The 11,590-nt window shown below is 37.7% G+C and overlaps 1 non-coding gene across 1 annotated transcript; it reads right to left on the bottom strand.

Moving 5' to 3' along the window:
• Positions 1 to 7,735: 7,735 nt before the first annotated feature.
• LOC112413088 (U6 spliceosomal RNA) lies at positions 7,736 to 7,843 on the bottom strand. Its single transcript, XR_003005896.1, has one exon. It is a non-coding gene; the product is annotated as a U6 spliceosomal RNA (small nuclear RNA).
• Between the last annotated feature and the right edge of the window lie 3,747 nt (positions 7,844 to 11,590).

Here is an 11,590-nt window from a genome sequence, read left to right as displayed (position 1 = left end):
AAAAACAAAATACCCAAATAACCTAATTTAAAAATGGGCAAATGGGGCTTCCCTGGTGGCGCAGTGGTTGAGAGTCTGCCTGCCGATGCAGGGGACATGGGTTTGTGCTCCGGTCCAGGAAGATCCCACATGCCGCGGAGCGGCTGGGCCCGTGAGCCATGGCCGCTGAGCCTGCCCGTCCGGAGCCTGTGCTCCGTAATGGGAGAGGCCACAACGGTGAGAGGCCCGCGTACCGCAAAATAAATAAATAAGGGCAAATGACCTAAATAGACATTTTTCCACTAAAGATATACAAATGACCAACAGGTATAAGAAAAAGTGTTCAGCATCACTCTTCATCAGGGAACTGTAAATCAAAACCATAATGAGATATCACCTCATATCTGTTGGAATGTCTATTATCGAAAAGACAAGAGATAACAAATGCAAGCAAGGATGTGGAATAAAGGGAACCCTTTTGCACTGTTTTAGGAAAGTAAACTGGTACAGACACTATGGAAAATGGTATGAAGATTTCTCAAGAAATTAAAAATAGAACTCCCATATGATCCAGCAATCCCACTTCTGGGTATACATCCAAAAGAAATGAAAACAGGATCTGAAGGGATATCTGCACTCCCATGTTCACTGCAACATTATTACATTAGCCAAGATATGGAAACCGATCAAGGGTCCATCAATGGAAGAATGGAAAAAGAAAATGTGACCATATTTTGAAATGAAATGAAATAAGCTAGACAGAGATAAAAATGTCACATGGTATCACTTATATGTGGAATCTTAAAAAAAAAGGTGAACTCACAGAAACAGAAAGTAGAAGGGTGGTTACCAGGGGCTAGCAGGGTGGGGGAAATAGAAGAGTATAAACTTTCAGAAAAAAATATGTCAACAATTCCTTTAAAGCTTCTGGTCCCTTCCAAAATCACATAAAGTTTCCTTCCCTGCTACAGGTCTTCCTCAACTTATGATGGAGTTACATTCCAAAAACCCATCATAAATCGAAAATATCCTAAGACAAAAAAGCATTTAATACACATAACCTGTGAACACCATAGCTTAGCCTAGCCTACCTTAAATGTGCTCAGAACACTTACCTTAGCCTATATTGTGCAAAATCTTTGAACACAGAGCCTATTTTATAATAAGATGTTGAATATCTCATGTAATTTATTGAATACTGTACTGAAAGTGAAAAACAGAATGGCTTATGGGTACAGAATGGTTGTGTGTTGGTTGTTTACGCTTATGATCTTTAGACTGACAGTGAACTGAGGGCTTACTGCTTCTGTCCAGCACCACGAGAGAGTTATTGTATGACATATCGCTAGCCCGGGAAAAGATCAAAATTCAAAGTATGGTTTCTACTGAATGTGCATTCCTTTTGCACCATTGTGAAGGTGAAGAATTGTAAGTCAAACTATCACGATTGGGGACTATTTTTAGAAATCCATACTGATCTGAAACTTTCTTGGCTCAACGTCGTGCAGTTCATCTACATTATCAGCTGTTGGATAGTTCACTCATTTTCACTGCTATACAGTATTCTACAATTTGTTTTTAAATTCTTCAGTAAATGGATATGTAGTTGGTTGCTAGTTTTTGTTTGGTGTGTTTCATTTTGTTTTTTGCTGTTAAGAATAATTCTGCCACAAACATTCTTATCCACGTGCCCTGTTACAATATAGGCAAGTTTGCCAAGGATGTGTACCCAGGAGTGGAATAGCTATGTTGTAGGGTATGAACTCCTTTAACTTTGCTGGATAATGCTGAATTTTGTCCTGTGGTGTTTGTACCAAACTACACTGCTACCACAGTGTATGAGTTCTCAGTTTTCCAAAGATTTGTCAAAGTCAGTGTCAACTTAATTTCTGACAATCTGTTGAGCATAAGTGGTATATCATTGTGGTTTTAACGTGTATTTTCTTGATTAGTAAAAATACAACGTCTCACATGTTTATTGGTCATTTATGCGATTTGTATTTCATCTTCTGTGAAATGTTTGTTCATGACATTGGCCATTTTTGATTTGTCTTTTACTTATTGATTCATACATTGTATGTGTGTGTGTGTGTGTGTGTGTGTTTGTGGCTTGGTTTTTTACTTTTATGTTTTGAATTTTGATGAACAAAAGTTCTTAATTTTATTGTAGACAAATGTATCATTTTTCTCCCTTTTGACTTGCTTATTTTTGTTCTCCTAAAAAAAGTCTTTTATCTCAACATCATGAAAATCCTTTTAGTCTATCTGGAATTGACTTTTTTATATAATGGGAGATAGGGATCCAATTTCAAGGTTTTTCTTTTTTTCTATATGGGCACCACTTATCTGCAATGCTAGTTCTGTTATAGTTTAAGCATTACCATCTGTGTGGATCTTTTTCTGGACTCTTTATTCTGGCCTATTGATCCATCTGTTAATTTCTGAAGCAATAAAATGCTACTTTAATAATTCTATCTTTCTAAAACTCTTGACACAGAGAAAGATAAATCCTCCCACCCAACCTATCATTCTTACTCAAGAGCATCTTACTTTTGTTTTCATATTTTTCTCTCCATTTTACAAATATATACATATTTATTACATATTATGTATATAATTTTCTTTAAATAAAAATTTATATAGGTAATACACTCACGTGGTTAAAAAAATCAAGAAACATAAGGTAGTATGCTGCGAAAATTCATCCTCCTGTCCCTGGTCCCCAGCGACACGGTTCCATCCCTGTAAATAGTTATTACTAGTTTCTTCAGTAGCCTCCCAAGGATTCCCAGGACATTATATATAATATAGATATATAAATATTTAATATATATTTATATATATATAAATCAAGTGTATATGTGAATAAAATCTCTCTTTTGTCATGACCATAAGTACCATTCTGGAATGTTCCTTATTTTGCTTTATCTCTAAAAATAGATTTATCTGTCTAATTAGTACCTAAGGAGTTTTCCTTTTCTTTTCTATGGCTAAAAAATATTCAATTTTAAGGCCATACCATAATTTATTTTGTTAGGCTCCTAGTGATGAAGTTTCATGTCTTTTCCAATATTTTTCAATTAGAAAAATGCTGAAATTACTAATTTTTAACATACATTTCATACAATGCAAATCATTCTATATAGGATAAATCTCAAGAAATAAAATTCTGTATGCATTTATAATTTTGATGGATATTCCTATCAATTTATAGTCCTAAAGCAATATAAGAAAATGCCTATTTTTCCAGTTACCAGCACGCTGTACTATCAGACGTGACCTTTGCATAACTTAAGTAAATTATAGAATAGTAGTGAACCTTTAACATCTTTCTTACCAGTATTAAAAATTTATGTATATTTGTATGTTTAAGAGCTATTCGTGGTTGGAGGGGAAGATGGTGGAAGAGAAAGATGCAGAGATCACCTTCCTCCCCACAGATACACCAGAAATATCTACACCTGGAACAACTCCTACAGAACACCTACTGAACGCTGGCAGAAGACCTCAGACCTCCCAAAAGGCAAGAAACTCCCCATGTACCTGGGTAGGGCAAAAGAAAAAAGGAAAAACAGAGACAAAAACAGCCAGAAGTCAGTGCTGTGCCTCTGAGGTGAGAGAGCCAATTTCAGGACACTGGTCAATAGGGACAGGACCTGCACCAGTGGGAGGGAGCCGTGAAGGAGGAAAGGTTTCCACACACTAGGAAGCCCCTTCACGGGCAGAGACAGTGGGTGGCGGAGGGGGAAGATTCGGAGCCGCGGAGGAGTGCACAGCAACAGGGGCGCGGAGGGCAAAGCAGAGAGATTCCCGCACAGAGGATCAGGGCCGACCGGCACTCACCAGCCCGAGAGGCTTGTCTCCTCACCCGCCGGGGCGGGCGGGGCAGCGAGCTGAGGCTCGGGCTTCGATCCAAAGCGCAGGGAGAGGACTGGGGTTGGCGGCGTGAACATAGCCTGAAGGGGTTAGTGCACCATGGCTAGCCGGGAGGGAGCCCGGGGAAAGGTCTGGACCTGCTGAAGAAGCAAAAGACTTTTTCTTCCCTCTTTGTTTCCTGGTGTGCGAGGAGAGGGGTTTAAGAGCGCTGCTTAAAGGAGCTCCAGAGACGGGCGCGAGACGCGGCTAAAAGCGTGGACCCCAGAGACGGGCAGGACATGCTAAGGCTGCTGCTGCCACCACCAAGAAGCCTGTGTGCGAGTACAGGTCACTATCCACACCTCCCTTCCGGGGAGCCTGTGCAGCCCGCCACTGCCAGGTTCCCGGGATCCAGGGACAACTTCCCTGGGAGAACACACGGTGCGACTCACGCTGGTTCAACGTCATGCTGGCTTCTGCCGCCGCAGGCTCGCTCTGCACTCCATGCCCCTCCCTCCCCCCGGCCTGAGTGAGCCAGAGCCCCGGAATCAGTGGCTCCTTTAACCCTGTCCTGTCTGAGCAGAAAAACAGACGCCCTCCAGCGACCTACATGCAGAGGTGGGGCCACATCCAAAGCTGAGCCCCGGGAGCTGTGAGAACAAAGAGGAGAAAGGGAAATCTCTCCCAGCAGCCTCAGAAGCAGCGGATTAAAGCTCCACAATCAACTTGATGTACCCTGCATCTGTGGAATACCTGAATAGACAACGAATCATCCCAAATTGAGGAGGTGGACTTTGACAGCAAGATTTATGATTTTTTCCCCTTTTCCTCTTTTTGTGAGTGTGTATGTGTATGCTTCTGTGTGAGATTTTGTCTGTATAGCTTCGCTTCCACCATTTGTCCGAGGGCTCTATTCATCCTTTTTTTAAATTTTTTTAATTTAATAATTATTTTTTATTTTAATAATTTTATTTTATTTTAGTTGATCTTTCTTTCTTTCTTTCCTTCCTTCCCTCCTTTAGAAAATGAATCATCCCAAATTGAGGAGGTGGACTTTGAGAGCAAGATTTATGACTTTTCCCCGTTTTCCTCTTTTTGTGAGTGTGTATGAGTATGCTTCTGTATGAGATTTTGTCTGTATAGCTTTGCTTCCACCATTTGTCCTAGGGTTCTATCCGTCCGTTTTTTTTTTTAATTTTTTTCTTTTTTCGTAATAATTATACTTTTATTTTAATAACTTTATTATATTTTACTTTATTTTATTTTACTTTATCTTCTTTCTTTGTTCCTTCCCTCCTTCCTTCCTTCCTCCCTCTGTCTCTCCCTCCCTCCTTTCTTTCTTTCCTTCTTTCTTCCTTCCTTCCTTCCTACCTTCATTCCTTCCTTTCTACTTCTACTAATTCTTTCTTTTTATTTTTTCTCCCTTTTATTCTGAGCCATGTGGATGAAAGGCTCTTGGTGCTGCAGCCAAAAGTCAGTGCTGTGCCTCTGAGGTGAGAGAGCCAATTTCAGGACACTGGTCAACAAGATACCTCCCAGCTCCACATAATATCAAACGGCGAAAATCTCCCAGAGATCTCCATCTCAACGCCAGCACCCAGCTTCACTCAACTGACCCACTTCAGACCTAGAGACACATACAGACTGAAAGTAAGGGGATGGAAAAAGTATTCCATGCAAATGGAAACAAAAAGAAAGCTGGAGTAGCAATTCTCATATTAGACAAAATAGACTTTAAAATAAAGACCATTAGTAGAGAGAAAGAAGGACACTACATAATGATCAAGCGATCCATCCAAGAAGAAGATATAACAATTGTAAATATTTATACACCCAACATAGGAGCACCTTATACTCTTGCACTGCTGGTGGGAATGTGAATTGGTAGAGCCACTACGGAGAACAGTATGGAGGTTCCTTAAAAAACTACAAATAGAACTACCATATGAGCTAGCAATCCCACTACTGGGCATATACCCTGAGAAAACCATAATTCAAAAAGAGTCATGTACCAAAACGTTCATTGCAGCACTATTTACAATAGCCCGGAGATGGAAACAACCTAAGTGTCCATCATCGGATGAATGGATAAAGAAGATGTGGCACATATATATAATGGAATATTACTCAGCCATAAAAAGAAATGAAATTGAGCTATTTGTAATGAGGTGGATAGACCTAGAGTCTGTCATACAGAGTGAAGTAAGTCAGAAAGAGAAAGACAAATACCGTATGCTAACACATATATATGGAATTTAAGAAAAAAAAGTGTCATGAAGAACCTAGTAGTAAGACAGGAATAAAGACACAGTCCTACTAGAGAACGGACTTGAGATTTTGGGGAGGGGCAAGGGTAAGCTGTGAGAAAGCCAGAGAGTGCGATGGAGATATATACACTACCAAACGTAAGGTAGATAGCTAGTGGGAAGCAGCCACATAGCACAGGGAGATCAGCTCGGTGCTTTGTGATCGCCTGGAGGGGTGGGATAGGGAGGGGGGGAAGGAAGGAGTCACAAGAGGGAAGAGATATGGGAACATATGTATATGTATAACTGATTCACTTTGTTATAAAGCAGAAAGTAACACACCATTGTAAAGCAATTATACTCCAATAAAAAAAAGAGCTATTTGTATTTCCTTTTCTGTGGCCTGTATTTTAAAATCTTTGTCCATTTTTCTATTGGATCTATTCATTTTTAATAATAATTTTATAGGAGATTTTTAAATTTAGTAATGAAATCTGTAATCTGTCTGTGATAGGTATAGAAAATATCCCCCCCCCAGTTTATAATTTGTCTGTTGATCCTTTTTTCCTACCATGATTTTCTGCCATGCAGGATGTTCTCATTTTTAAAAAATAAATAAATTTATTGATTTATTTTTGGCTGCATTGGGTCTTTGTTGCTGCACGCAGGCTTTCTCTAGTTTTGGTGGGGGGGGGGCTACTCTTCGTTGTGGTGTGCGGGCTCCTCTTTGCCGTGGCTTCTCTTGTTGCCGAGCACAGGCTCTACACGCACGAGTTTCAGTAGTTGTAGCTCACAGGCTGTAGTCTAGAGCACAGGTTCAGTAGTTGTTGCACAGGGGCTTAGTTGCTCTGCAGCATGTGGGATCTTCCTGGATCAGCGCTCGAACCCGTGTCCCCTGCATTGGCAGGTGGATTGCTAACCACTGTGCCATCAGGGAAGTCCCAAGTTCTAATTTTTGTGCTGTTAAATTTATCAATCTTTCGTTTTATGATTCCTGTTTAGTGTGTAGTTAGAATGCTCTTCTTCATGCTTCCACTGCTATAAAAAAGTTTCAGTGATTTCTTAAAGTACTTGATGGTTTCATATTTCTAATTTGAATATGTTCTTCACTTGGAATTAATTTTGTTAAAACATAAGGTATGTATCTAAATTAACTTATTTCTAGATGACTATCCAGTTTTCCAAATAGATTTATTAAAGAGTGAATCTTTTATTCACTGGTTTGATATACAATATTTGTCATATACTATGTCAGTTATCTACTGCTGCACAATAAACCGTTCAAACATTTAGTGGCTTCGAACAATAATTACTTTATTTGGTCACATCTCTGTGGGTCAACAATTTGGACTGGGCTGAGTTGGGCAGTTCTGCTGTTCTCCTGTCTGGTCACTCATGTGACTGGACGCTGATTGGTCTAGGGGGTCTCTACAATTTTCCTGAATTTATCTTACTGTTTATAATTTTTAAAAATGTATTATCTTGGAATTTACTATCTATACAAAAGTATAATTTTCTTCCTCCTTTCTAATTTTTACATCTCAAATTTCTTTCTGTTGTCTCATTGAGTTTTCTACTACCTCCAAACAATGTTAAATAATGGTGGTGATAATGGACATCCTCCTCTGTTCTTTTTCTTTTGTTTTGTTTTTGTTTTAAATATGGAACACTTCATTAATTTGCAATGTCATCCTTGTGCAAAAGCCACGCTAATCTTCTCTGTATTGTTCCACTTTTAGTAAATGTGCTACTGAAGTGAGTACTCGTCTGTTCTTTTTTAAAACAGCTTTATTTAGGTATAATTGATTACAAAGAACTATACATATTTAATGTGTATAATTTGAAGAGTTTGTACGTATGCATACTCCCATGATACCATCACCACAATTCAGGTAAAAGACATATTCACCACCTTCCAGAGTTTCCTTGTGTCCCTTTGTTTCTGTGATAACAACATTTAACATGAGATCTATCCTCTTAAATTTTGAAGTGTACAATACTATATTGTTAACAATAGCCACACAGCAGATCTCTATAACTTATTAATGTTGTACAGCAAATCTCTGTAACTTATTAATATAGCATAACTGAAACTTTATACCCACTGAATAACAACTCCCCAAATCCCCCACCCCCTAGCTCATGACAACCACTATTTCTCTTAGCAAATGTCTTCAAGGTTCATCCACACTGTTGCATATCGCAGGGTTTCCTTTTTTTAAAGGCTGAATAATATTCCATCCTATGTACATACCACATTTTTAAAATTAATTCATCTACTGATGAACACTCAGGTTTTTTCCGTATCTTGGCTACTATGAATAGTGCTACAAAGAACATGCGACTGGAAATATCTCTTTGATATACTGAATTCAATTCTTTTGGATACATACCCAGAAGTGGGATTGCTGGATAATATGGTAGTTCTATTTTTGATTTTTAAAAGAACCTCCATACCGTTTTGCCATTCCCCAACCAACAATGAACAAGGGTTCCTGTTTCTCCACAACACTGTCAACACTTACCCTTTATTTGCTATCCTAACAGATGTGAGGTGATATCTCACTGTAGTTTTGATTTGTATTTCCCTGACAATTAATGATATTGAGCATCTTTTCATATACCTGTTGGCCATCTGCATGTCTTCTTTAGATAAATGTCCATTTAAGTCCTTTGCCCATTTAAAAAACCGGGTTATTCATTTTTGGCTATTGATTTGTAGGAGTTCCTTATATATTTTGAAAATTAACCCCTTATCAAACATGGTTTACAAATATTTTCTCCCATTCTATAGCTTGGCTTTCCATTGTGTTGTTTCCTTTGCTGTGTGGAAACTTTTTAGTTTGATGTAATCCTACATGTTTATTTTAGCTTTTGTTGCCTGTGCTTTGGTGTCACATCCAAGAAATCATTTCCAAGACCAATGTCAAATAGATTTTTTTTTTTTTTTTTTTTTTGCAGTATGCAGGCCTCTCACTGTTGTGGCCTCTCCCGTTGCGGAGCACAGGCTCCGGACGCGCAGGCTCAGCGGCCATGGCTCACGGGCCCAGGCGCTCCGCAGCATGTGGGATCTTCCCGGACCGGGGCACGAACCCGTGTCCCATGCATCGGCAGGCGGACTCTCAACCACTGCACCACCAGGGAGGCCCTCAAATAGGTTTTTTTATTACGCTTTCTTCTAGGAGTTTTACAGTTACAGGTTTTATGTTCAGTTCTTTAATCCATTTTGCATTGATTTTTGTGTATGGTTTAAGGTAGGGGTCCAATCTGATTCTTTTGTATGTGGATATCCAGTTTTCCTAACACCAGTTGTTGAAGAGACAACATTTCCCCACTGTGTGTTCTTGGCACTCCTGTCAAAGACTATTAACAGTATATGCATGAGTTTATTTCTGGGCTCTGTATTCTGTTCCATTGGTCTATATGTCTGTTTCTATGCCAGTACATTACTAATTTAATTACTGTAGTTTTGCAAAATACTTTGAAATCAAGAAGTGTGGTGCTTCCAGCTTTGTTTTTCTTCCTCAAGATTACTTTAACTATCCTGGGACTTCTGTGATTCCAGATGAATTTAGGATTGTTTTTTCTATTTCTGTAAAAAATGCCATTGGTGGGAATTTTGGTGGGTATAGCATTGAATCTATAGGTTGTTTTGGGTAGTATGGACATTTTAACAATATTAATTCTTCCAATCTACAAACACGGGATATCTTTCCTTTTATTTGTTTCTTCCTCAGTTCTTTCATCCATGTTTTGTAGTTTTCAGTGTACAAGTATTTTACCTGTCACAAAAAGAGTACTAAGAGGGAAGTTTATATCAAAAAACACCTACATTAAAAAGGAAATATTTCATATAAACAGCCTAACATTACACCTGAAGGAGCTAGAAAAAAAAAATTAAGCCCAGAATTAGCAGACGGAAGGAAACAAAAATTAGAGTAGAAATAAATGAAATTGAGACTAGAAAAACAACAGGAAAAAAATCAATGAAAGAAATAGTTGGTAATTTGAAAAGATAAATTTGACAAATCTTTAGCTATGCTAACTAAAAAAAAGAGAGAAGATTCCATTTAATAAAATCAGAAATGAAAGAGAAAACATTACAACTGATAATACAGGAATACAAAGGATCATAAAAGATACTATGAGCAATTATATAACAAATTGTATAACCTAGAAAAATTAATTCCTAGAAATATAAAACTTACCAAGACTGAATATTGAAGAAACAGAAAATCTGAACAGACCAATAATGAATAAGGAGATTGAATCAATAATGAAAAGCATCCCAACACAGACCAAATAGCTTCACTGGTGAATTCTACCAAACATTTAAAAAAGAATTAATGCCAGTCTTTCTCAAATTCTTCCCAGAAACTGAAGAGGAGAGAACACTTCCCAATCCATTTTATGAGGCCAGTTACCCTCATACCAAAGCCACACAAAGATACTACAAGAAAGGAAAACTACTAATCAATATCACTGATTAATATAGATGCAAAAAATCTCAACAAAATTAATGGCATATTAATTCAACAACATATTAATAGGATCATACATTATGATCAAGTAGGATTTTTCCCTGGAATACAAGAATGTTTCAATATATGCAAATCAATCAATGTGATACACCACAGCAATAAAATAAAGGATAAAGACCACAATCTCAGTAGATGAAGAAAAAGTATTTAGCAAAATTCAGTACCCTTTCATTATAAAAATGTTCAAGAAACTAGGTATAGATGGAATAGTAAAGACCATTTACAACAAGCCCATAGGTAACATCATACTCAATGATGAAAAGTTTAAAGCTTTTCCTCTAAGATCAGGAACAAGACGAGGATGTCCACTCTTGCCACTTCTATTCAAAACAATACTGAAAGTGCTCACCAGACCACTTAGGCCAGAAAAAGAAATGAAAGGAATTCAAATCAGAAAGGAAGAAATAAAATTGTATGTTTGTAGATGACATGATCTTATATGTAGAAAAACCTAAAGATCTATCAAAATACTGTTTGAACTAATAAATAATTCAGTAACGTTGCAAGACACAAAATCAACATAACAAAAGTTAGTTGCATTTCTATAAACAAGGAACTATTTGAAAAAGAAATTAAGAAAACAATTTCATTTACAATAGCATCAAAGGAATAAAATCTTTCATGTTTTCTTGACTCTGGTTGGAATGCTTCTAATGGTTTCTCCATTAAGTGTAACCAGTGTTTTGGACATAGATATATATTTTCTCTTATTAAGGAAATATTCATCTCTTTCTATTTTATGAGTATATTTTAAAAATCAGGGATAGATGTTAAATTGTGTCAAATGGTATTTTAGCAACTTTGATAATGAAGATAATGAAGGAGAGGCAGAACACCCTAATATTTTGGAAGATAGAGTCTGAAGTCAGTTGCTGCTTGGGTTCCAGAAAGTGCTTCTATCACTAAGTGTATAATTCTGGAGAAGTTCCTTGGTTCCTCTCAAAGGCAGTTTCTTTATCTATGAAATGA

The sequence above is a fragment of the Neophocaena asiaeorientalis genome, unplaced genomic scaffold (genome assembly GCF_003031525.2).
Source record: "Neophocaena asiaeorientalis asiaeorientalis breed wild unplaced genomic scaffold, Neophocaena_asiaeorientalis_V1.1 scaffold62, whole genome shotgun sequence".
In the NCBI taxonomy this organism is placed as follows: Eukaryota; Metazoa; Chordata; class Mammalia; order Artiodactyla; family Phocoenidae; genus Neophocaena; species Neophocaena asiaeorientalis.
This window is presented reverse-complemented; position numbering and strand designations above follow the sequence as displayed.